The sequence below is a fragment of the Rhinatrema bivittatum genome, chromosome 6 (assembly GCF_901001135.1).
Source record: "Rhinatrema bivittatum chromosome 6, aRhiBiv1.1, whole genome shotgun sequence".
NCBI classification, from domain to species: domain Eukaryota; kingdom Metazoa; phylum Chordata; class Amphibia; order Gymnophiona; family Rhinatrematidae; genus Rhinatrema; species Rhinatrema bivittatum.
In genome coordinates this window covers 113,822,106-113,848,225 of record NC_042620.1, presented here as the reverse complement: position 1 = coordinate 113,848,225, position 26,120 = coordinate 113,822,106, and the positions used below count along the sequence as shown (strand labels likewise).

At 43.1% G+C, this 26,120-nt stretch overlaps 1 protein-coding gene across 1 annotated transcript in view; it reads right to left on the bottom strand.

The window, feature by feature from the left end:
- The window catches only part of MAP3K20 (mitogen-activated protein kinase kinase kinase 20), a 492,577-nt gene that overhangs the window by 66,431 nt on the left and 400,026 nt on the right, over window positions 1-26,120 (bottom strand). The window lies entirely within an intron of this gene.

Sequence of the window (26,120 nt, the reverse complement as noted above, 5' to 3'; positions counted from 1 at the left end):
GAGAGGCCCAGTAGTTGTGTAACTGGTGAGATTATGATAGGGCTTAGCCTTTTTTGCTGGATGGTGTGAATTGGGGGGAGTTTCTCTCTAGATCTGAAGCCTTTGGTGATAGTGGGGATGGTAAAGGTTTGCATTTTTAAGAGGAGTGGAGAGTTAGGAGGAGTTAAGTTGGCCTTTTTCGGTTCCTGGTATGGTCAGTGGTTGAGGAGGAAGGCGTGAGAGGTGAAATGGCTTAGAAAGGCTGTACTACAGGGCTGCACAAAGGGGCGCACAAAGGGGCCGGCCCCTTTGTCGCGCTCCTTTGGCGTGCGGCGCCGGAGGAGCACTTGGATTTAAAGCCCCTCAAGGACTGCGTGCTATTGGCTCACCGTGAGAGCCTCTGCGATTGGCTGGTCTTTGGGGGCGGGCTCGGACGCCCGCTGCACGTCTGGCCAAAGACTGGAGGATGGCGCTGATGCCTCGCAGTCGGCGGCCGGGAAGCTGTGAGTAAGGGTGAATTTTAAATGGCCTTACTAGGTCTAAGGCGCCGACTGCGCAGGCCTTCCCAGCAGCGATCGGGGAGCCAAGAGAATTGGCGCCGGAGGAGCACTTGGATTTAAAGCCCCTCAAGGGCCGCGTGCTATTGGCTCACCGTGAGAGCCTCCGCGATTAGCTGGCCTTTGGGGGTGGGCTCGGACGCCCACTGCACGTCTGGCCGAAGACTGGAGGACGGTGCTAATGCCTCGCGGTCGGCGGCCGGGCTGCCGTGGGTAAGGGTGAATTTTAAATGGTCTTACCCCGGTGGGTCTGAGGCGCCGACTGCGCAGGCCTTCCCAGCAGCGATCGGGGAGCCAAGAGCCAATTTTCAGCATAGCCAGATAAACAGCAGTTTTTGAGACTTATCCGGCTAAGTAGCAGCAAAGGTGCACTTACCCAAAGTCAAAATGTATCCAGATAAGTGGCACAAATCTCCTATACATGAGTATATGTGCTCTGAATATTAATAATTTACATGAGGAGATTTAACTCGCATATTTTCCTTAGCACTTGTCGGCCTTTATGCATATAAGTCATCAAATTTTGTAATATGCATGTGTGAAGGAAATTACCAGTTTAACCAATTAGTCCACCAGTTGCCCATTTTATCTCTTGGTCATCAAGAACCTCTTGGTTCTTCAGTCTGAACTCCCTCGGGTTACCCTGACCCCTCTTCCCAGTCAGTGTTTTGCTATAAAAAAATGTAATTCTCACACCAGATAATTGGCAGGTGTAAATACTTGGCAGGTTATAAAATAGCAACTTATATGTGCAAATGTTGGCCCCGCCCTGGAACGCCCCTGGCTCACTCCTTTTTATACAAGCAAATTTATTCACACACCATTACTTGCATGTGTATGTTTGAGGTTTATAAAATAGCATTTATACAAATATATTTATTTATTTATTTGATGAGTTTTATATACCGTTATTCGGTTGAGCCATCATATATATATGCTATTTCTGTGGATTTTAAAAGCCCTATGTGCACCAAAGCCAAGAGATATGCATATGTCTCGGACTGGTGCGCACTGGGGATGATTTTAAATGTTACGCGCGTGGGGTACATTTGTTTGCGCTACCCCCAGCCCTAACTAAATCCCCCCCTTCCTTTGTTTCCGAAGTTACGCCGACCCCGGACCGCCCTGAACCACCGCCACGTCCCCGGCCCCGCCCCCGGCCCACCCATTTTTCAAAGCCCCGGGACATAAGCGCAACCCGGGGCTTGCTCGCGCCGCCGAGCTTATGCAAAATAGGCTCGGCACGCAGGAGTAGGTTTTCGGGGGTTACGCGCGTATCTTACGCGCGGAACCCTTTGAAAATCTACCCCACTGCACGGATTTTAAGAAGCTCTGTGATTTTGATCTTTAGAATAGTTTCCACTAAGGGGGGAGGAGTTAAGATGGCTGCCGGAGGATGCTAACGCTCACTGCTCTGCTCTCCAGTTTCCTCTATATTTTTGATTTTCCATTGACTTTCTTGAATTTCTCGCGAAATGCCACATAAAAGGAAGGGAAAAGTTAGAGTCTATCCACCAGACTCACCTGGACCTGCCGGGCAGCGATATATTACCGAGTTTGCGGTTCCTGGCTCTGCTGTGGGGGCTTTCAATGCCGCTGCGGAAGCGCCGAGAGGAGCAGTGTTTTCGCCAGGCGAAATCACTCTGAGCCCACTTGACCCTCGAGGACCGCTGTGCAGCTCTCCCCTCCGCGAAGCCAATGTAGCTATGTTCCAGGACGCAAGCGTCACTGGTCAAACACAGCGTGGTGGATTCACCGACCAAGCGGTAGCTGGGACAGGCCCACTCCTCCTGACTTCAGGTCATGAGACTCCTGGGAGGGAAATCCCGAGTGCAGGAGTCGATACTCCGGGAACATCAGGAGAGAGACCGCGACACAAGGAAGTAGGAGCAAATTTCTTGGATCCCCTGGAGATAGAGAAACCCGCAAAAATAACATTCCTGCCATTAGGTCCCTTTGGGACCTAATGGCAGGAATGGCCCAAACTCTCAAGTCCAATCTCAATTATTGGGCAAATTTGAGAAAAAGTTGGATTTGGTAGATAAAGAACATTCACAGAAATTACAAGAACATATTACTGCTATACAGGATATGTCTGTTAATATGAAACAAATTCAAGATTCTAATACCATTCTCATGTAAGATCGTATAATATCTCAGAGGAAACGACAGTCAATAGAAAATTACTTAAGATATTTATTTGAATGTCTGAATGGTCAATTTTCCAAAAATTTTGGGAGACCCACTACTTGTCATTTTCAAAAAATACCTGATTGAGATTTTAAAGATACCGACAGATATGGTGCCACCAGTGAAAAGAATATTATTTCTACCATCTAGAAGGAATCCCTCCCAGACAGCCTCAGAGGGAACCAGGGATGAGCTTGTGAACTTAACAGAATATCTGGAGAATTCAAATATGGAAATCACAGAAAGAGCGGTTCTCTTTATTTCCTTTTTCACTGAATCAGATATGAGTCAGCTGATGAAAGCCTATTTCAGAAATATTAATGTTCCCTTTATGGGAGGAGTGGTCAGGGTCTATCCAGACCTTTCAAGAACCACTCAACAGTGGAGAAAAATGTTTCTAGCTATGCACTCTGAGGTTTTAACCAAGGGAGCGAGTTTCCGTTTCCGTTTTCCATGTAAATGCCTTGTGAAATCAGCGGGTAATATATATATCTTTTTTATGCCTGAACAATTGAGACAGTTCTTAGATGGGAGGGCATAGGCCTGCAATGTATGGGGGATTTAGTGATTAAGGCAGAGTGACCGGTAGCAGTGTAAAATTTAAAAATATTTTGCCTTTCTTTTTCTCCTTTGTTATTTTCTCTCTCCTTCCCCTCCCCCCTTTATTTCCAATGAATATATTAGGAAACTGGAATTAATAAGTTAATATTATATACATGAGCGAATGTGAACCGATGTGATATTCTGAATTGAATGTCGGTATAGAAAACAAACAAACAAACAAATAAATAAATAAAATAATTGGTTTCAGAAGATGACATGTTTCTGTATTTTCCTTGCAAGGATGTTCCTTGTAATAATTATTGTAAAATTTGATATTAAAAAAAAAAAAAAAAAAAGAAAGAATAGTTTCCACTATTTTTCCCGGCACTGAAGTCAGGCTCACTGGTCTATAGTTTCCTGGATCACCCCTGGAGCCCTTTTTAAATATTGGGGTTACATTGGCCACCCTCTAGTCTTCATGTACAATGGATGATTTTAATGATAGGTTACAAATTTTAACTAATAAATCTGAAATTTCATTTTTTAGTTCCTTCAGAACCCTGGGGTGCATATCATCCAGTCCAGGTGATTTGCTCCTTTTTAGTTTGTCAATCTGGCCCACTACATCTTCCAGGTTCACAGTGATTTGGTTCAGATCATCTGACTCATCACCCTTGAAAACCATCTCCAGAACCGGTCTCTCTCCAACATCCTCATTAGTAAACACAGAAGCAAAGAATTAATTTAGTCTTTTCTGCAATGGCCTTATCTTCCCTAAGAGCCCCTTTAACCCCTCAGTCATCTATCGGTCCAACCAACTCCCTCACAGGTTTCTTGCTTCGGATATATTTAAAAAAGTTTTTATTATGAGTTTTTGCCTCTATGGCCAACTTCATTTCAAATTCTCTCTTAGCCTGCCTTATCAATGTTTTATACTTAACTTGACAATGCTTATGTTTCATCCTATTTTCTTCAGATGGATCCTTCTTCCAATTTTTGAAGGATGTTATTTAGGATAAAATAGCCTTTCACCTCACCTTTTAACCATGCTTGTAATCGTTTGCCTTCCTTCCACCTTTCTTAATGCATGCAATATATATAGACTGTGCTTCTAAGATTGTATTTTTAAACAATGTCCACACCTGTTGTTCACTTAATCTTTGCAGCTGCACCTTTTAGTTTTTTTTCCTAACTATTTTCCTCATCTCCAAACATGTATACTCCCATTTACTCTCTACGCTCCCTGACATGAGCCTGCCTAATGATGTTGGCTTCCAGAACAATGTACCTCATCACTATAAGAAAAAGAAGCTTTAAACAAGTGGTCCTGACTCTTCAGAAGTCTCTACTACCCCACATTACATTTGCCCCAGATCTACTCTCCTGACAAGACTGATGAAAACCTGGGGATCCATTTTAAGCTATTGTGTGACTTGGCTAGTTAGCTGGTTAAACAAATCCGGCTAACTAGCAGAGTATATTCAGTTATCCATCTAAATGGCTTCTGAATATCGGTCTCCTGGCTGTTTGAAGCAGCTTGCAGTGCTGTTCAGTGACATACACTCTGCCAACACCATGTGTACAACAGTGGCGTAGCCACAGGTGGGCCTGGGTGGCGGGTGGCCCACCCAACCAAAAGAGGCCTGTTGGAGCAATGCCAAGGCAGTATCCCATTCTGCAATGGTGAAGAGGAGGGCCGGAGCTGCAAGGCCATCATGGAATCCCTTCCCTATGATGGTGAAGAGGAGGGAGCCTCAGAAGAAGAAAGGCCGCCATGGGATCCCATCCCCGCGACGGCAGAGGAGGCCTGGAGCAGCAAGGCTGTCGCAGGATCCCATCCCCACGACAGGGGAAGTAGGAGTTTGGCTGTGCCTAATGAAAAGGCCCTGCATGTGTGTGGGTGAGAATGGGAGCTTGAATGTGTGTATGTGTGGGTGAGAATGGGAGCCTGGGTTGCATGTGTGGGTGAGAATGGGAGCCTGGGTGTGTGTATATGTGGGAGAGAATGGGAGCCTGGGTTGCATATGTGGGTGAGAATGAAAGCTTGAATGTGTGTATGTGTAGGTGAGAATGGGAGCTTGAATGTGTATATGGGGGTGAGAATGGGAAGATTGTGTGTGGGGGGTTAAATGGGAACTTGAATGTGTGTATGTGTGGGTGAGAACAGGAGCTTGAAAGTGTATATGTGTGGGTGAGAATGAGAGCCTGGGTGTGCGTATTTGGGTGAGAATGGAAGCCTGGATGTGTGTATGTGGGTGAGAATGGGATCCTGGGTATGTGTGTGGGTTAGATTGGGAGCTTGAATATGGGTGTGTGGGTTAGAACGGGAGCTTGAATGTGTGCAATTGTGGGTGAGAATTGGAGCTTGAATGTGTGTATGTGTCGGTGTGAATGAGTGCCTGGGTGTGCGTATTTGGGTGAGAATGGGAGTTTGAATGTGTGTATGTGGGTAAGAATGGAAGCCTGGGTTTGCATCTGTGTGTGTATAAGAATGGGAGTCTGGATGTGGGTCTGTGGGTGCATAAGAATGGGAGCCTGAGGAGTGGGTGAGAGAGTGAGAGCTTGTATGTGTGTATGTGTGTGTAGAGAATGTGAGCTTGTGTGTGGGGGGAGGATAGCATATGAGAGTGAGAGCTTGTGTATATGAGGGAGTTTGTGAGAGAAAGTGTGTGTGTGTGTATGGGAGGAAGGGAAGAAAACAGTAGAAGAAGAGAGACACTGAAAAGGAATTAGGAAATGAGCAACAAGGGAAAAATGGGAAAAAGAGACCAGGACCAACTGATTAGAAAAATACAAAAATCAGACAACAAAGGTAAAACAAAATTATTTTGAGATTTTAGCAATTTGAATATGCCAAATTTGGGAATGTGCATTTCTTATATTTTTGTATTTTGCTCTTTCTTCAGGTTTCCACTGTTCAGAGTCTAGTTTCTCAGGCTTTTTATTTTGGTTTTGTCTGCATGTTTTTGTTTCTAATTTGTAGTCTTATTTCTAAATTAGGTAAAGGTTGGTCTCTATTTTGCTCGTGTGTGTCTGTCTGAAGTGCAGTATTTCTGTTTGCATGTAGTTTCTCTCTAGTAGTTCAGCTTGTTTTGTTATTTCAATAGGTGATGTATTAATGTTCTAGGGCTTGGTGTAGTATTTGTATTGCTGCTTTTTCATAAGGTTGCTGTTATCTGAATCCTGAGAGTCAGTGCTGTGACTGTAAGGTATGGCAAGGTTCTAGTCTCTTTTCTTGCAGGAGTTTGTGTTACTTCACAAAAAAGCAGTGGAAGTATATTTTTTCTGAGGTGACACCAGAATTTGAATTTTTTTTTCATGTTAATTGTAATGTGAATTGTCCTAGTTCTGCTTTGCACCTGTTCTGAAGATTAATAATATTTTATTGTAGTTATGATGATTTCTGGCTTTCTGCAAAGAGGATTCATGAAAGAATACATTAATTTTTGTTTTATTACGTTTGATTGGATCTAATTGTTTGCTTTCTTTGCTTTTTACATGATATACTTGTGCATTTGTAAACTACAATAAATATAAAATAAATTAATACAGATTAATAAGGAATTTTTAATGCTGGAAAGTGTTTGAAATAATTGAGATTAAATATTTTAAAATGTCATGCATGATGCATAATGGCTGTTGCAAACTACTTAGAAAGCCATTTTAGGGTGAAGTATATGGCATTATTTATCAATAATAATACAACTAGTAGGTCTCAGTCCTGCATGCCTACAGCCCACCCATGTTAACCTTGTGCCCAACCAAAAAATCAATTCTGGCTACACCACTGGTATAGAAACCCCTCAACCCCTGCACTATCCAGTAACCCTGATTCTCAAACAGCTCTTATGGCACATATCAGGAGCTTGAATTGTGATAAAATCAAGACAGAATCCCTAAACCTCTATGCTAAGACTTATCCATGTATAATAACTACCTCCTCAATCCAATGGGATTTGCCTCCAATCCCTGGCATATCAAAGAAAGGCCTATGATATTGTGACAACTAGGCACTATGGGGCAGATTTTAAAAGGGTTATGTGCGTAACCCTGAAAATCCGCTCCTGTGCGCGCCGAGCCTATTTTGCATAGGCCCGGCGACGCGCGCAAGCCCCAGGACGCGTGTAAGTCTCGTGGCTTGAAAAAATGGGTGGGGTGGTCCGGGGTGGGGCAAGAGGCCTCTCCACTGCCTCTGGGTTTGGGGATCGCGTGCCGGCACTCGGCTGGCGCATACAACCTACGCCCGCCCAGAGGCAGGGGTAAATAAAAAAATAAGGTGGGGGGGATTTAGGTAGGGCTGGGGGGTGGGTTAGAAAGGGGAAGGGAGGGGAAGGTGGGGGGGCAGAAGAAAGCCATCGGGGCTCCCCTAGGGCTCAGCGCACGCAAGGTGTACAAGTGTGCACCCCCTTGCATGCGCCAACCCCGGATTTTTTAACATGTGGTGTAGATTTGTGCACGCTGGGTTGCGCGCATAAATCTATGCCCATGTGTAGGTACGCATATCTGGCCCTATGTGGATAAGTCCCAATTAGAAATTGTGTGCAGTATATGAATGGGTAACATGTAGCTCTTACTCTTCCCTACTTAACCAAATATGCCGTACCTTACATCCTACTACTCTAATCCAATTAACTTTTGTACAACACCATACTCATTGAACTCTCATATGATGCCCATCCTAGCATTGCTTTTTCAGTAATAATCAGTGTGATCTTGTTAACCCAATTCTGTAACTTGCTTTGAATTCTCTGATTGGAAAAGCATGTAGTATATAAAGAGTGATGATAAAATACATGATGATAAAGCTAAAACTTGGAGAAAATATCTCTAAGGGGAGCTGGGAGTGTTATGCGAAGACTGATATCCTGCTGTTCTTGGAGAACCTGTGTTACATATAACTCTACTTTCTCCAAGGAGAAGCAGAATGGGAATTCTCAAGCTACAGGCTGCCTCAAATAAAAATGAGGAAAAATCAAAGCCCAAAACAGTGCAAATGAACAAGACTGTTTTTGGTGTTGACAGACCATCCGAAACATTTCTGTGTTTTTTTTTCTTTTTTGGCAACCTGGAACCAAATTAATGGGCCCTAGGAGGGATGCAGCTGAGTTCTATAGCCCAAAGACATTCAATAGGACAGAGTGGCCAATACTAGAGTCGGGTCAGGTGCTCCTGTCGAAACAGTAGCAAGATGAACATGTGGAGAGAACGCCACATTGCATTTCTGCAGATCTTCTCCATGGAGGTGGATTTCAGGTAGGCTACGGACACTGCCATGATTCTAACTGTGAGCCTTGATATACCCCTCCAGATCCCGACCTGTCTGGGCATAACAAAAGGAGACATAATCTGCTAGCCAAATAGAAATAGAGCATTCTATTTCTTGGCTATGTCAATTCCAAGCTTATTGATGTCGAATGAAACAAAACGCTGGGTTGACTATCTGAGGACTTCAGTCTGTTCCAGATAGAAGGCTATGGTTCCCTTACAATCTAAATTGCAAGGCAGACTTAGGATGCATGCGTAGAACTACTGTATTGGGAGAAAACTTTTATTAGCTGGATAAGTCATTAGGGCCTGCAGCTCATTGACGCTGCATTCCAAAGTGACCACCACCAAAAATATGACCTTCCAAGTCAGGTATTTCAGTTTTAAAAAGTTCAGAGGCTCAAAAGGAGCTTTCATCACCTGGATGAGTACCATGCTGAGATCTCAACACAGCAGACTTCCACCAAGGCAAGCACTGCATAAAATTGACATCTAAAGTGTATAGAGATGGATTTACTCTTTTACATGGTACAGGTAAACACCAAATACACTGAAACCAGTCCCAACTGAGATGGTTATCAAGCCCACCTCAGAGAGACGTAAAAGGTAGTCAAACAGTTTTTGCCCAACATACAAATTGAAGGCCAGAATATGGCTCGCCAAATGGTTCTATGGGGTCCACTAGTCACTGAAGAACAGCCACGATGTCTTGCTCTGTTGTCACCAAGCACAAGCATTTTTAAACTCACAGGTTGTTAATCTCTCGATGCACAAGATTAGCAGAACCAACCTGCGAGTTTCCAGATGCAAGACAGGAGCTTCTCCTTGTTTGCTGAGACTTGCAGGAGGAACAGCTTATCACAGCAAGGCTCCCAGGCCAGAAACAGGAGGGAGGGATGAATACACTCTTCCAAGACAGAAGGATGTGTAGCTGATCATGGCAAGAAGAGGCCCTCGCCCCCTGGAGAAAGGAAGAAGATGGTCAATCATAACAAAGACCACCACCCCCTCCGGAGGAAGGAGGAGGAAGCATAGATGATGCCAACAAAGACCATCCACCCACTCCCCCTCAGAGGAAGTATGAAATGGGATAATGGCACTTCCTCTAGCTCACTGGAAGCAGGAGGAACAGGGCCTATGGCAACAGACACTTTTCTTCCACTCCCACCTCCACCCTGTCCCTGGAGACAGGATGAAGAGCTGGCCCATCACATCTCTGAAGATCTATTTGTTTCCAAACTGGAGAAGAAGAAATAGAAAGGCAGATTATAGCTCTGTAGAGGTAGCACGGACTAGCAAGGAGGGGCCTGACTGAGAAAGATACTGGGGACAGTGGGAAAATAGGGTGTTCATTTTCTCCGTTTACCTCCCACTGTTTGGGAGAAAGCGGACATATCATATTGATAACCCCTGGGGATTTGGGGCTCAACACTCACTAAGGGGTGTGGTGGTAGTGCACTCTTTCCAATTATACTCCCCTCCCTTTGCCTTTATCCCTCCCACTATCCCCTTTATCTCTCCTACCTCCCTTCTATCTCCTACTCCCTCCCCCTCTTTTAATCCCCCACTTTTTTTTTTTATCATCCTCCCTCCCTCTCTTCTATCCATCTACTGTCTCCAGGGCTTGAAAAATCTTGGAAGCCAGGCCACTTAAGACTCCTAAAATTTGACACCTGATATCTAGAATTCAGAAAAAAAAGAAAAATAGAATATAAATATAAAAAAAATGAAACTCAAAAAGCATAATAAGAAAAAAAGCCCAAGAAAATAACAAACAAAATAGCAACAACAAAAGAGTTACAAAATGAGAAAAAAATTTACGAATATTTCCCTGGTTTCTAAACATTTTTTCACAGGCACCTAAGTTTTATAAATATATTTCCACCCCAACCCTCCCTCTCTCCTATGCCTCTACCTCTTCCGCCTTCTCTCTATTTTACCCTCTCCTCACTCCCAATTTACCCCTGTTCCCACTTTCTCCATAGCTCTTGTCTCAGTTGCCAGCAGCTCCTCTTATTCAGCTGGTGAAACCTGGGATCCCTACCAGTTGCACTACTCTTTCTGCCAGTACTGCTTTTTCTTCTGCTGGCAGATCCTGGGATTCTCAGGTCCAGGTGTTGCTCTGTATTGTCTCTGATCAGATTATATTTCTGGCCTGGTAGCAGGATACAACATATTTTTCTGCTACAGCTGCGGTTTCTCCCAGGATTATATGGAGTTTTTCCTGCTTATTCATTTGTGGGAAGTCTTTTAAGATTTTCTCTGTTAATTTTGAGAAATCTACATCTTTGATATCTTTTATTTTGTACAGTACAAGAGAAAATGCATTTCTGTTCCTATTTCTCCAGGGTAGCACTGCATGTAGGGTCTAGCTTCTTGGGGTTTCCAGTTTAATTTTTGTCTGGATATTTCTATTTCTTGTCTGTGGTCACTTATTCTGTGTTGGATGAGGGTCTGTCTGTGTTTTGCATGAGAGATATTCTTCTACGTGCAGGCTCTGAGTAGAGATCAATAGCAGTCCGGCTTTCTAATCTTCACCTCCCAATAGGAGGTGGATTGGTGTTCTAGTGCACAGTGCAGTATTTATAGTGCTGTCTTTCATAGGTAGGGTTATTGTCGGTTGAAACTTGGAAGTTGGTGCTGTTTTGGCTTGCCTCATATTTGCTGTCTTCTTTGCAGGGTTTTGTGTTACTTTATAGAGTGCCTGGTGCCTGTTTTTTGAAATCAGAGCAGCTGGAATTATTTGTGTTTCTTTTCCAATAGTTTTATTAAGTTTAGCATGATATGAAGAATAATAAACCGAATATTCAGTTATCACACAAAAACCAGGTTACAAATCCCTTATTTAACAATCGTATAAGGGATATAAACTGATAAATTAGTCACAGATATCCATAAAAAGAGAACAAGAAAACAGAACATCCAAGTAACAGAAGAAAGTCAGAAACCCTACCTCCTGCCCCAAAGGTAGTGAAACCTCATTTTCAAAAAATAAACATCAAGAACATAAGAGGCAAAAAGTCAGGCAGTGCATTAATAGCAGAGGAAGAACCTGTCAGCCAATCATACATCCCTAACAGGACTTCACAAAAGCAAAGAGGGCAATGTTCCCCTTAGATCCCATATCAGTTTTTTTATTTCATATTTATTATAACCCAGATTTTCTGTATCTATTCTAAACAGGAAGGCGGGATATCCCTTTTCCAGTTCCTTGCCAATACACATTTTGCTGCTGAAAGTAAACACTGAATCAGGTGCAATAATTTCCCTGTAATCCAGCCCTTGAATGTGAAAAGCGAGCGAAATGAGAGAAATTTATAACGACATATTCCACCTATAATTTTATCAATTGTGCTCAGCACTTCCTGCCAATAGATTTTCTTATGTGGGCAGTCCCACCATATAATCCTCAAAGGTCCCCATCAGACCACACTTCCTCCAACAAAGAGAGAAAACAATACAATCCTATGTATTCATCTCTTGGCTCTCAAAATTTCCTTCTACATTTGCATGCAATTAAAGGATGGTATTGAAATTACATCAGCTAAATCTTTATAAAATCTAAACACCAAACTTCATGTACCAGAGCCTCCAAATAATATCTTTTCAAATGCCTTAATAACTTCGTAAAAAATGTGACTGCCTGTTGGCCCTAGTGGCAAAATACCTCAGCTGAAAAAAAGTTAAATTACAACAGCCTTCCAATAAGCTTGGTATGACCGAGATTGTGATGATGATTCCCTAAGAGAACCCATCCCATATGTTTCTACCCATGTATCAAACATAACTCTGAGCAGATAGCAGAGTATACAGAGAATAATGAGGAGAAATATTTGCCAATTTACAAACCTTGCTCCATTTAGCAACAGGGATCTTAATAAAAGGATGGGTTTTACTATCCTTCATCAATTTCCACTCCGTCATCAAAAATACATTCCTGTAATATTGCAGGATGCACTAAAACATCTTCCATCCTCATTCAGTGAATATGAGTCCACAATCACTCCAGTAGTACAGTGTAGACAAATGTATCAATAATAATGTCATAAATTAGGTATCAATAATACATGTCATAAATAATAATGTCATAAATTAGGTAATCCCACAACCCCAAAATACTAAGGGGTAGATTTTATAATTTTGTGCGAACGCGTACTTTTGTTCGCGCACCAGGCGCGAACAAGAGTACGCGGGATTTCAATAGATACGCATGTAGCCGCGCGTATCCATTAAAATCCGGGATCGGCGCGCGCAAGGCTGCCGATTTTGGGCAGCCTGCGCGCGCCGAGCCGTGCAGCCTACCTCAGTTCCCTCCGAGGCCGCTCCGAAATCGGAGCGGCCTCGGAGGGAACTTTCTTTCGCCCTCCCCTCACCTTCCCCTCCCCTACCTAACCCCCCCCCCCCGGCCCTATCTAAACCCCCCCCACCTTTATTGCCGGATTTACGCCTGCTGGAGGCAGATGTAAATCTGCGCGCGCCAGCGGCCTGCTGGAGCGCCATCACCCAACCCGGGGGCTGTTCCGGAGGGCGCGGCCACACCCCCGGAATGCCCCCGGGCCAAAACCACGCCCGCGGCGCCGCCCCCGAAACGTTGCGTCACCCGTGCCACGCCCCGAAACGCCACGTCACAACCGCCACGCCCCCCGGCACGCCTCTCCATGCGCGTCCCGGGGCTTGCTCTGCGCGCGCAGGGGGGGTTTGGGGTAGGTTTTTGGGGGGTACGCGCATATGCCTTTGAAAATCTACCCCAATGGAGGTAATTTTCAAAAGAAGTTATGTGCGTAAATGTAACTACTGTTGTACCAATTTTCAAAAGCCATTTACTTGCACTTATATGAATAAATCCTATGGACAATTCAATAGCATATATTGTAGCAATTTTCAAAAGCCCACTTACTCAAATAAAGTGCGTTTACTCGAATAAAGCCCAGTTTTACTTGAGTAAATGCTTTTTAAAATCAGGCCCTAAGGGAAATTCAAGCCTTTTTGCTTTGCCAAATAAAACTAAGAGCTTTTTTTTTTACGTAATTCAAAAATGCTCCTTCTAACACCAACAAGCGATTGAGAGAACAAAACTCGATTCTGGGAATAACTTTATATACTGAAATATCAGACTCCAGCATTTTAATCACATTTATTCTTCTTAGGAAAGAGACCACCATATCTTTCCAAATCTGAAAATCTGCTTTCAGATCTTTATCTAACTTCTCTTAAGTCAAGGAATATAAAAAACTCAGATCATTAGGTACTACAACTTCCAAGTGAACCATATGAAAAACAATTCCCAGTATCCCCATTTCTACAGTTCTCCATCCCATTATAAAATAATTAAGAAAGATTTAGTTGATGTAAAAATGGAAACTGACCCAAATTTCTTTATAATCTCTTTGATAGCCAGCCAAGAATGATTTGGGTCTTTAATGTAAATTAATGTATCATCCGCATTTTCAATGTATCATCCGCATTTTCACCTGATTTTCAAAAGGATGAATGCATATAAAACACAATTTTATGTGCATAAATGGGCCTTTGAAAATTTCCCTGGGGCGGGGGGAGATTGTATGTGCAAAAGTATATGGAGAAGCGATTCTGTGTATACTTTTGCATGCATTCCTGAGGCATTCTGGGGCCATTTAAGCACAAACTTTAGATTTTCAAATGCATGCGTGTAAATCTCCATGTACACATTTACATATGCAAATGAGCATGTATAAATATGTGCACATAGGCCACGCTGCATTCTGCATACCCACTAATTTTCAAAGCGGACTTAGGAATGAAAGTCTGGTTTGAAATTTCAGGCTACCGTTTGCATGTACTTTGTATACGCTGCTGAAAATTACCCTAGCTTGATAGCAGCTAGGTAGAGAGTGCATCAAACTAGATTGAGAGTACATTGTACAAATCTCATCTTTGTGGACCTTTCCTCACTCCAAATCACATCACATCTTCACTGATGTGTACTGTGCTGTTTGTACATCTATCTGTGCATGTAAAACTGCCCCCCAAACCCTAGACCACCATCAAAACATCACCTCGAATTACTAGCTGACCCTCCTAGAATGCTATAAATAGTTGACTAGTATGTATGCCAGCCCAGAGGCTCTCTCTCTCTCATTCATTTCTGGTGTGATAACGTGTGTTATGCTATCGCATGCAATGTTAAACATCCCTCATTTTCACAAACTCCTCTCTTTTGACTAAATTTAAACATTTATGATGCGTTATCGCATGTGTTATCACGGGCGTTAGGGTCCTTATGCCCGCGATAAGGCCCTAACACGATTTGATGAATGACCCCCCCCCCCCCTCAGTGATGTAGTAGTGGGGCGGAGCTGAACTGGGATTTTAATTTTTAATTTGTCAGCTAGCAGACATTAACTGTTCTATGCATTGGTCTATCTGAGGGCAGTGTGATCTCTGTGTTGTGGTGTAGTGTTAATCTGTGTCCACATGTGGTGTGTCTCTTTTTGGGTCTGTCTCTGTGTGGATGTGTGTGGTGCAATTTCTTTCTTTGTCTCTCTGTCTGGGTAAGGAATGTCTGTTTTTGCCTCTTTGTGTATATGTGTTTATGAGTGTTTGCTCCTTTCAGTGATTTCAAATCACAACTGGGTCTTTTTTGGCAGTGTGGTTATCTGGTGCTTGTCAAGCATGCCAGGAATTCAGGATACCCTCTTTGAGTGTGTGTACATGAGATGCAACCCAACTTGGAGAGGCCCCAACCATTTGTAAGGATGACAGGGGTCATGGTTTGAGAAGTTTGCTCGCCCCATATTATGTTAGATAGCTCATTAAAACAGCGTTCAATATCGTAAGGAAAAAGTAAGCTATTGAATTAGCCTTATTTGCAGCTTGCTCATAAATATGCACATTTTTTATGGTATTAATTAATATCTTGGCAAAAATTGCTTGTCAGGCCCCCGAGTAAGAAAAAATGGCAATGTAGCCCCTCATATGAAAAGGTTACAAGACCCTGGCCTTGGACTCAGCCCTGAACTTTGTTTGATCAGGCATGTTCAGATAACTATATCTGTAGTTAGGGCAGGAGTTGGGAAAAGAGAGGAATACAAACTTTCAGCAGAGGATAAACAAAAGCAAAATGAATAAGTAACTAAAATTTCAGACCTTAAGGCTCAACAAGAAACATTTGTTCATAGTATAATGTATGTATTCTAGCCTTGTGAGCGATCTCAACCTTTGAAGGAGGCTTATGTTCAAGACACCCTTTCAAATCCACTGACTGCAATAAACGTCTAAGATTTGAAGGCAAAAATTTTGAGATCTTAGCAAAGAGCTGCACAGTGAATAATGTAAAAAGTAGTGCAGGATGAAAGAAAGCTGTGAAGAAACCTTGGACATGCTGGTATTAATAGTAACATGTTGATGATTTAGCCCCCCAATAGCTCCTCTGCATTTCTAGCTATTATCTATCTCAGCTGCTGAAACCCGCTGTTTTAAAAGCATAACAGCTGAAGATCCAGAGGTGGCACCTGGGTTATTTATCATCATGTAAAAAACCCTGCTATACTTTATTTTATTATGTTGGCTTTAAAAGGAACAAAATACAAGTACGGCTAAATTGCTTCTCTTTTTCTTTTAGTTTTTTTTAAAATATATATATATATATATATATACACAGTGTCACGACCCTCCACAGCTTTTTCCCCTGAGATATTTTTAACCAAAAAGAAATCCACAAGAAACTCTCACTTAAAAAAAAAAAAAAAAATTCCATTAATAACCTCTTTTAGCATGTGCAGGTTGCAAGGGTCTGGAACTAAGAATGTTTTAATCTCTCCAGCAAAACAATGTCTCATAATGATGTACAGGACTATTGCTGTACTGATGAAGAATCATACATAATTCAGCACCTTTCACTTGGCACCACTGTGATATCCTCATTAGCAGTGGCTCACAGTGGCTGTCAGATGGTGTCCATGCGAATGCAGGCATTATATTGTCTTTTGAGATGTGCAGCTGCTTCCATGACACTGCCAGTATATAAAAACATGACGCCAGTTTGTTTTATTTAGTGCTAAATCTTCCAGTTTGTAAAAACAAGGCTGACACAGAGCCTGACATGAGGCAGCGAAAATAATTAGCTCTCATTTTCTCAGGCTCCTATTTCCTTCTCCCCGCTGTGTTCTCTTTCCACTAAACCACCACATGTCAGTCGAAATGGGAGGCAATTAGTGGGCTCATTTCAGTCCCCACAACTGTGCTGAAAAGAAAGTATTTATGATGGCACAATGAACAGCTGAAAGATTAAATAACATTTGCCTTTTGAAAAGAAAATGACTTCTAGCTAAATGGGCAATTTTTGATTATTCTCAAACAAGCTTAGAGTAGTTGGGTTTTTTAAAATACAAGAAAGGAAAATGAGTCATTTTTAGGTGAAAGAATCAAATAAAACTTGACACAGTAAATGCAAATGACTGATGTTTTATGGCAAAATATGTAAATGTGTTATACCCTTAACAGTGGCTGGTGTCTAAGGTCAGGGCAGATTGTTACTAACTAGACACTGGTGCAGGCAAGGTTACTGAATTACAGATTTTCTTTCGGTTATGCATGAAGTAACAAATACAAGGGTTCTTAAATATTACAGTGAAACAAGGCATACTGTTAATGAGACAAAGTACATTTTTGCTATGTAAAATGGCCGTAGGATTAGCCTGTCTGACATGCTTGTAAAGGTGTTGCCATGTGTTGTCAGGTGACTGACGTATATTCTAAGCAGCAGAATGATATATTTCCTTTCACGAAGTATGCCTGCTTCAGCGTCCAAGCTCCCAAATGTGTCTTTCTAGTTGACTGCATGCCACGTTAAGCCTGAAAAGCAGTGGACGCTGTCCATGCATCATATATCTGAGGCTACTGGAGGTACCTCCGAAACTCCAGTCCCAGAAATGTTAACAAAAATGCCCCCCCCCCCCCCCCCGATTGTAGTTGCATGCCAGTTAGAGATCTTCAGGAAACCCACAGTGCATGCAGGCAAAGTGCTGCTCTCTGCCAGCATGAAAGATGTAGGTCAGCGCTGCAGAACCTGGAGATAAAGGCCAACAATTTACAGGGGTGTGTGGTGTGACTAGCCTTACAGCACTGTCTGTCTGGTCGCCGTGTTCATCTCCTCATGAAGCGACCCTCTCTTTTTTACATAAGGAATGGGAAAGGAGGAGGCCAATCACTCTACATTACCTGAAATAGGCTGCGTGCGTAGCACCAGGAAACTAGGCTGGCTTTTGAGCATACACTATCAATTCAGATTTTTAGATTATCTGATGGCACGTTGCTTAGAATCCTTGGTAGCCAAGGCCATTATTTATTTATTTTCAGATTTAGCTCACACCTTTTCATTAGTAGCTCAAGGCGAGTTACGTTCATGTACGGTAGGCGCATAGAATCTGTATTTGTTTACCAACAAGGAATCGTTGTGAAATTAAGTACTTATAAAGACAGACTTAAAAAAAATGTAATTCTAAGTCTTAGGTTATATTGGCATGGTAGAATATTTTCATAAAAGTAATTTAATTTACACTAGTGCCAGAAGTCATAGTGGCCTCTTGAACGTACAATCCAATAAAAATATAATCTGGGATTTTGGGCTCAAAGGTTAGTGTACTTAGGATGTTTTTGAAAGATGTGTCAGGGCTGGATCAGTGGTAGCCCTGGGCCAGGCTTCTGCTTTCCAGGGCCAGCTGGGGGGGGGGCTCCTGGAGGGAGGAAGTCTCAGTCTTCGCTCTGCAGCGACACCTAGTGGCCAGAATTAGAGTCCATATTAGCTGGGTTCTAGAAGGAGCATTGGTAGTGGCCCCTGGCTAAGAGAGGTCACTACGATGGATGTGCTGCATTGGGAAGGAGATACAAAATAAGGGAAACACTCCCTCCCCATGGATACATGTGAATGAAGTCCTCATGGAGCTGGAAGCCCAAAGGAGTAAGAAGATACTGTCAGGTTAGAGAAAATGACTATATAAATTAAATACTATGGCAAAACATAAAATAACTAGAAAAATATATTATTATTTTATAACGTAAGTAGACCGGCAATATCTTTCAATGGATCAACATGTATTTTTTTATGCAAATCAATAGCAAACTTTTTAAAAATCTTTGCTTCAAGCGAGTTGTAAACATTTCCCAGGAATTTGCTGTTTATCAGAGTGAGCTGAAACCTTGAGAGAGTCTGATCCATAGAATAGTAAACTAGAAGATTTTTATGAGATCTATTTACTACAAGTTACAGTAATTGTTATTTCATAATTTCTCAAATGAAGAAGAACTGCACCTAGTGGGCTCAGCCAAGCCAAATCAAAAGTTGGAAGCTAAGTGGCTCGAATCCTGAAAACAAAGAAGCCTTGAGCAGGAGACAAGGACAAAGCCAATATTTTCTCTGCATTAAACAAATGCTTTTCAGACTCTTTGGCTTAAGATCAAGTGTAAGGTGTGAATCGTGGCTGAGATTGAGACCATAGACCATATGAGGGCCTAACGCCCTACCATCTGACTGAAATAGGAACAGGAGAATGTTACGACCATAGCCAAAGCTGAAAAATTAAAATGCCATTAAAAAACAAACAAACTGAGAAAATGCATTTCTTTGCTGTTAAGAGCTGATAATCCAAGGAGTCAAACATTTAAGAACTAACTTCACTCGTACGTTTTAGGCACAGAAAGCAATGGTAAGGGATTCAAAGACTCCTTGTGTCTAACCTAAAGAGCAGACATAGCAGCTATAGCCTTGCACACTCCCAGAATCCTTTGCAGTGTTACATTTCCCGCTCGCAGGACAGTCCTGTGAGTGGCTTCACTCCCCCCGATGACCGCCACAGCACTCGCGTGGCAAGAAATGCCGCCAGCACAACTCCTCCCCCGTGACCCCTCAGGAGCACATGCACTGCCCTTTGAAGGCCCTGCCACGTGAATTCCCCTAGCAGATGACATCAAGTGGCTGAGTATTCAGACCCAGCCATGACTCTGCTTCCTTGCCTCAGCAATGGCCTTCCTGTCCTAAACCAAGGCGTACCTCATGTCTTACCTTGTCCAGCTTGTCTTCAGCCCTGCCTCATCCAGCTTGCTTTCAGCCTCTTTGCCTTGTCTGTCCGTCTTAACTTTGTCCTCAGAGACTGCCATGCCTTGTCTCGTGGTCTTGTCTTCCCTGTTTCCCTGTGTCTCGTCTATCCTGGCCAGTCTCTCCAGTTCTGACCTCAGCCTAGACCTGACCATAGTCTTGAACTTTGACCGCACCTTGTCAGCTGCTTGCCCTGACTCTTGGACTGTTTCTGGACTCTGCCTAACGCCCTGAAGCCTTAGCATGGCCCTTGCTAAAGCTCATTCTCTAGCTGTTGGCACAGACCTTGTGGGCCTGCCCACGAGGCGGTATCAACTGTGACACAGCATGAAGGGGGTCACGCTCACGCCGTTCCTTACATGCAGAGAGCAAGAACAGCTCGCTGAATTTCTAATTACGGCAAGAAAATCCTGAGACGATCGAGAAAAATAAAGTCCCTGAAATAGTCTAACAGGCCTGTAACCTTGAAAAAAAACAAACCTCAGATGAAAGCTAGTAGCAAATGAATTGTAATCAAGGAATAGAAAAACTAAAAAAGTTGTGGAAGTGACATAAAAGTGAAATAAAACATGGCTCCGGAAGAGAGAAAGCAGGGGAAGGAGAATAGATCAGCCACTCTGCCAACACCCAGGAGCCAGGACATAGAGTAACTGCATTGGACTGGCCATCTGCATTGTCTCTGCAGGGCTTGGTAAGAAAAGGATAATGTTTCTTTTTTGGGTTCTGCAAGCAATTTTGGCTCTATTTTGGCTCTAGAGAATACATGTTCACACACTTGTAATTGTACCTGTTGGTTTATTATCTGTTGTCTGATATTGGGATAAATTCCCAGGGACCAAGATCCCTAAATTGTATTGGTAATAGACTGATACCGATAACACAGCTGCTCACAGAAACATTGAGTATGATGGCAGAGAAGCACTGTAAGGGCCCACCTAGTCTGTCTCTTGATCTCAGCTGATCTCAGTCTTTCCCCTCAATTCTTTGAAAATAGGTTTTCTCTGTGCTTGTCCCTTGAACTCTTCCAGAGAGGTAGCTATGTTAGTCTGTAGTGAGATGCAACTGTTTTGCCTCCATCACCTCCTCTGGAAGACCATTCCATGTATCCACTTGCATTTACCTGAAGAAATATATTTTCTGATATGTTCTTGAGCCACCCCCCTTGATGCCTCATACAATTACCTCTTCTTTTTTTTTTTTTTTTTAGAGCTTTCATTATTCTGGAAAAGGTTTGCTACTTGTTTTATGTATACCTTTGAGGAATTTTGAGTATCTCTGTTGTATTCTTTTTTTCCTCTCAAATATATCTATCTATCAAGTCTCATTTGGTAGGTTTTCTGGTAAAGACCGTGTACCATTTTGGTGGCCTTTCTCTGAGCTGCCTCCATTCTGTCTGTATCCGTTCAGAGGAATAGCCTCCTGAAATGGATACAGTACTCCAGATGAAATCTCACAGACCTGTACACAGCTATTTTCATCTCCTTTTTCTACTTGTTATGCCTCTCCCTATGCACCATAGTATTCCTCTGGCACGGTTTCATTATCTTGAGAGCATTAGATATTATCACCCAAAGACTCTCTTCTCTTTTACTAGGTGTACATTAGTATTTAATTTAATTGAATTACTGCTTTGTATTCTGCATTTTTTAGGTAGAACCTGGGCAATAACTAAATATATAACTAAAACATACAACCCCCCACGATCCTTATAATACAATTTACAAAGTTAACTATAGCACGATATTTTCCATTTAAAATAAAACATCTTTATATAGACACTTCTCTGACATCAGTGACCTGGCAAAGGCTTGGGAGGAAACTGCCTCACTTAAAATAAAATCCTGTTCCCAATGTACAAACGCTCCCCTTGGTACACCCCAAAACTCCATATCCAGAAGTATCTAGGATGGAAACTAGGCAGGGTCGGTGCTTCCATTAGGCAAACTAGGTGGTTGCCTAGAGCGCCAAAATCTTTGGGGCAGCAAAATCCTTCTAGTGTGAGGTATAGCGGGGTGCTGTACCAGATCTAAATACTACCAAAGAATGGAGCACTGTGCTGAAGCCCCTGCTGCCGGTAGGCAGGGACACTGTGCTGGAGCTGCTACCAACAGGTAAGCTGGGGAGGAAGGTGTATGACCGAAGGTTCGCCTAGGATGTCAAATATTCCTACACCAGCCCTGAAACTAGGACAAAGATGGCACAAATCTTGCTGGATCAGGAGGCACATTTTGAATCATATTTTAGTCTGTCAACTAAAATGTAGGTCACACATGGTCCCATATCTTGAAGTCATAATAGCAATCAAAAACCATAGGGATCCATTCTATCCCTGGAGTTGTTCAACATATCCCTCAAATTGCTAGCTTAGCTGATTATGTCCTTTGACCTAAAATTCTACATCTTGTATGGATGACGTTCAGCTCTTTCTATCTATAGACCCAGATAAGTCAACAGCTATAAGAAAATTAACTACCTACCTCACAGCTATCCAAGAATGGACAAAAAAATAACAAAATACACCTGAATCCGAGCAAAACTGAAATTCTTTGGATTCAAAATACGAGCAGGAAGGTCCCTAACATTACAATCCCATATGGGAATTCCTTATTCCTATTAAAAGAACAGGTCAGTAGCCTTGGGGGTCCTCCTGATCCAGTCAACATTTAAAAACTGTCTCTTACACCTGTATCAACTGAAAAATACTCTGCCCTTTCATTGAAAGGACAAATATATGTACCATGTTTCACTCAGTGATAACTTAACAATTTAAACTATTGTAATGTGCTATATACAGTCTGCAGAAATTTCAGCTTTTTCAGAATGCCGCAGTCCTGCATGAGATGGGGCCACATAGTATAATACTCATTCTATACACACCCAGGGCCGGTGCAAGGGTATCGGGTGCCCCAGGCAACCCTTGCGCTGCTGCCTCCCCCCCCCCTCCCCCGCGACCCCCCCTACCTGATTCGCTGCTCGTGGCCCTGAGAAGCACATAGTGTCGCGCGCCCCCCCCTACCTGTTTTGGCGTCGACTGTGTGCTTCTCAGGGCGCCGAGCAGTAGGGGATGCCAAAGAGCAGCCACGTGGTGCCGCAAGTGGGGCCTATCCCGTTCGAGAAATAGAGACTGTGTGCTTCTCCACGAGCAGCGCACTGCTCGCGGCCCTGAGAAGAACACAGTCAGCGACGAAACAGGTGGGGGGGAGGGGGTGCGCGACACTGTGTGCTTCTCAGGGCCGCGAGCAGTGCGCTGCTCGTGGAGAAGCACACAGTCTCTATTTTTCTTTGCCGCGAGTGGGATAGGCCCCACTTGCGGCAGCACATGGCTGCTCTTTGGCGCCCCCTACGGCTCGGCACCCTAGGCAACCGCCAAAGTTCGCCTAATGGACACGCCGGCCCTGTATAAACAACACCAGTTACCAGTACTCTGTGGGGCTAAATTCAAAACCCTAACTCTGGTCTTCAAGGCCCTGAGAGGGAAAGGTCCAGAATACCTGAAGGACTGGTTATTTCACTCTAAAGTGGCCAGGCCCCGATCCTCCCAAGGAGACTCCATAATCATGCCACTGATAAAAGACATCAAAAGATTAGACACCTGGCAACAAGCCTTCTCAGGGATGGCCTCCACCTTCTTGAACTCTATCTCAGAAGAGCTTCGCCACATCCAAGACTACTTGAAATTCAGGAAACACGAGAAAGCATGGTTTTCGGTCAGGCCTTTAAAGGCCAATAACCAGACATCTTTCAGCTCTTCAATTCCCTCTGATCCTCCCTTACCAGACATACTGCAGTCAGGGCCGGTGCTAGCTTTTTTGCTGCCCTGTGCAAAAAATTATTGTGCCGCCCCCCCCCCCCCCCCACACCCCGATTTATTCAGTGTCTGTCTCGGCCCCATCAAATAAAGCCCAGCTCCGTCCTGCAATCTATTAGGGTCATTCATCAAAATGCGTTATGGCGTTAACGCATGCGATAATAGTACTATTGCACGGTGCGAATGCAAATTTTTGAAAGGGGCGGGATTAGGGAGGGGTTTGGGTGGGATTAAATTAAATGAGGGGCAATATTGCACGGTTTTAAACTCCAGGAACAACTTCACCTTTTTTCCTGGTGCTAAGCTGTGTGATATGCCCAAAATGGCCATAACGCAATTTGCAATAAATTTAGCAAATTGAATTTCGGGACAGAGAGAGAGAGAGAGAGAGAGAGAGAGAGAGAGACTAGCTTGATGGTACCCTGTTGAGTCCATCAAGCTAGCGTGAGAGAACGTTGTAGAAATATCATCTTTGTGAGACTTTCCTCATTCCAGATAACGTCAAATCTTCACCGAGGTATACTGTGTAGTTTGTACATCTCACTCTGCATGTAAAATTGGTCCCTGAACCCTAAACCATCAGCAACACCTCACCTCGCGCTATTAGCTGGCCCTTCTATACAGATATAAATAGTTGACTACTATGAAGGCTACAAGGGCCTTATAAATAGTCTCTTTCTCTCTTTCTCTAATAGCCTGTCTGGGCATTTTGTGAGCTACAAAATATAAGTATCACTATGTTACTGCACAGTGCAGTAATTAAAAAATCACCCTAAACACACCCCTTTCTCTTACCATGGGCGTTATGCATGCGATATTATAGCATTTTGATAAATCTAGGGGTACATTTTTAAAAACTGACAAGCCCCCCCCCCCAGCCCAGAACCCATAGATAAGGAAGTGTATTAGGTACCCTAGGCAAACCTTAAAGCCTTGCACACACGCCAACCCCCACCACCACACACTCCCTCACCCTTTACAGACACACACAATTACATTTATAACAAATTTTACATGAAAAAGAATATTCAAAAGTACAATCTTCTGAGGCAAACATTTCACTTACAACATGCTTATTATATTTACATGCACTGCTGTGGTGCCAATCAGAAAACTCTGCAGAAAAGACACTTGGAGCTCCTATGGAATTTGACTTTTTGTAACGTGTATAGGGTGTGAGCTTGGCCCTCAGAAAGCCATGAACAAACAGAATTATCATTACAATATAGTAAACTTCCCATTCAAAACAACCCTAACAACTTTATCTATGAAAAGGCAACACTGCACATATTACACCAGGCCCAGCACACCAATAAAAGTTTTTATTAGGAAACCAGGCTGCTATAGATTCCTACACAGAAATTACATGCCAGCAAAATACCTCACCTTGGTCACATATGCAGACCACAGACAGACCCTCACCAAATACAGAATAAAGAGATCAGAAAGTATAAACAGAAACGTGCTGAGAAGAACTGAACTGGAACCCTCAACAAGCCGGCCTCTATATGCAAAGCAGTAATGGAAAAATAGAAACAATACCATTCTTCATATAACATTAAATAATAAAATCAAGAAATATAAAACATTATTCATAATAGTAAAGTCATATTCATAAAAAGAATATTTCAAACCAGTTAATGAATAGGATATCGGAAATTTCCCAAGCAGTAAAATAAATTTTAAAAATCTGAGGAATAAAAAATCCAATTAAAAATTCCCCCCCCCAAAAATAAATATTTCAAAAGAGCAGAATCATCAAATTACACCCAATAATTAAAACTCCTAAGGATTTAAAAATCTGCTCTCCATACCTGGGATCTGATTTCCAGTCACCCTGAGATTGTTGTGGACTGGAGGAGGTAAGGCCGCACACATTTTATCTTCTCTCTGCACAATAACACATTCATTCTCTCACACACACTCTCTCTCTCTCTCTCTGACATACACAGGCTGCCTCTCCCTCACAGATACATTATGTGTGTGTGTGTGTGTATGTGGGCCGTGAGAGTCTATATGTGACACATAGGCTCTCACAGGCACAAAACATACACAAACACACAAGATCTCACAGAGACATATTCACAGGCACACAGGTTCTCACACAGACACACACAGAAGCTCTCTCTCACACACAGAAGCTCTCTCTCTCACACACACACACACACACACACACACACATAGGATCTCACAAAGACACACATATATGCACACACAAACAGGTTCTCACTCATTCATATATACATACAAGCTCACACACATCATGGTCTCTAGTTGTCTTTGGGCTGTGGCGGGATGAGCTCCACCATGGCCTGAGGGCCCCCTGCTATCTTCGGGCTGTATTGTCCACCGATCTTCCTGCTTGGAAGGGGGAGGAAGCGGAAGCTGTGCGCTGGTGGGTATGCGTGCGTGCACGCCTGTGCGCAGCCTCCACTCCCTCCCTTCCCAAGCAGGAAGATTGGTGGGTCCCTGGCGGAGCCTAATTAGCTGGTAGGCTCTGCCTGTGGCCCATGGCCTCTCCTGCTGCTACCAGCATCCTGCTATCTTCGGCCCATATGGCAGCAGGCAACAAGAGAGGACCCGGGATTTTATAACATGCGTGCGCCGGGAAGCGAGCGCACATGGACACGCACATGCTTCTTTTAAAATCTACCCCATAGGGTCTCACACAGACATACACACATGCACTCACAAACAGGCTCTCACT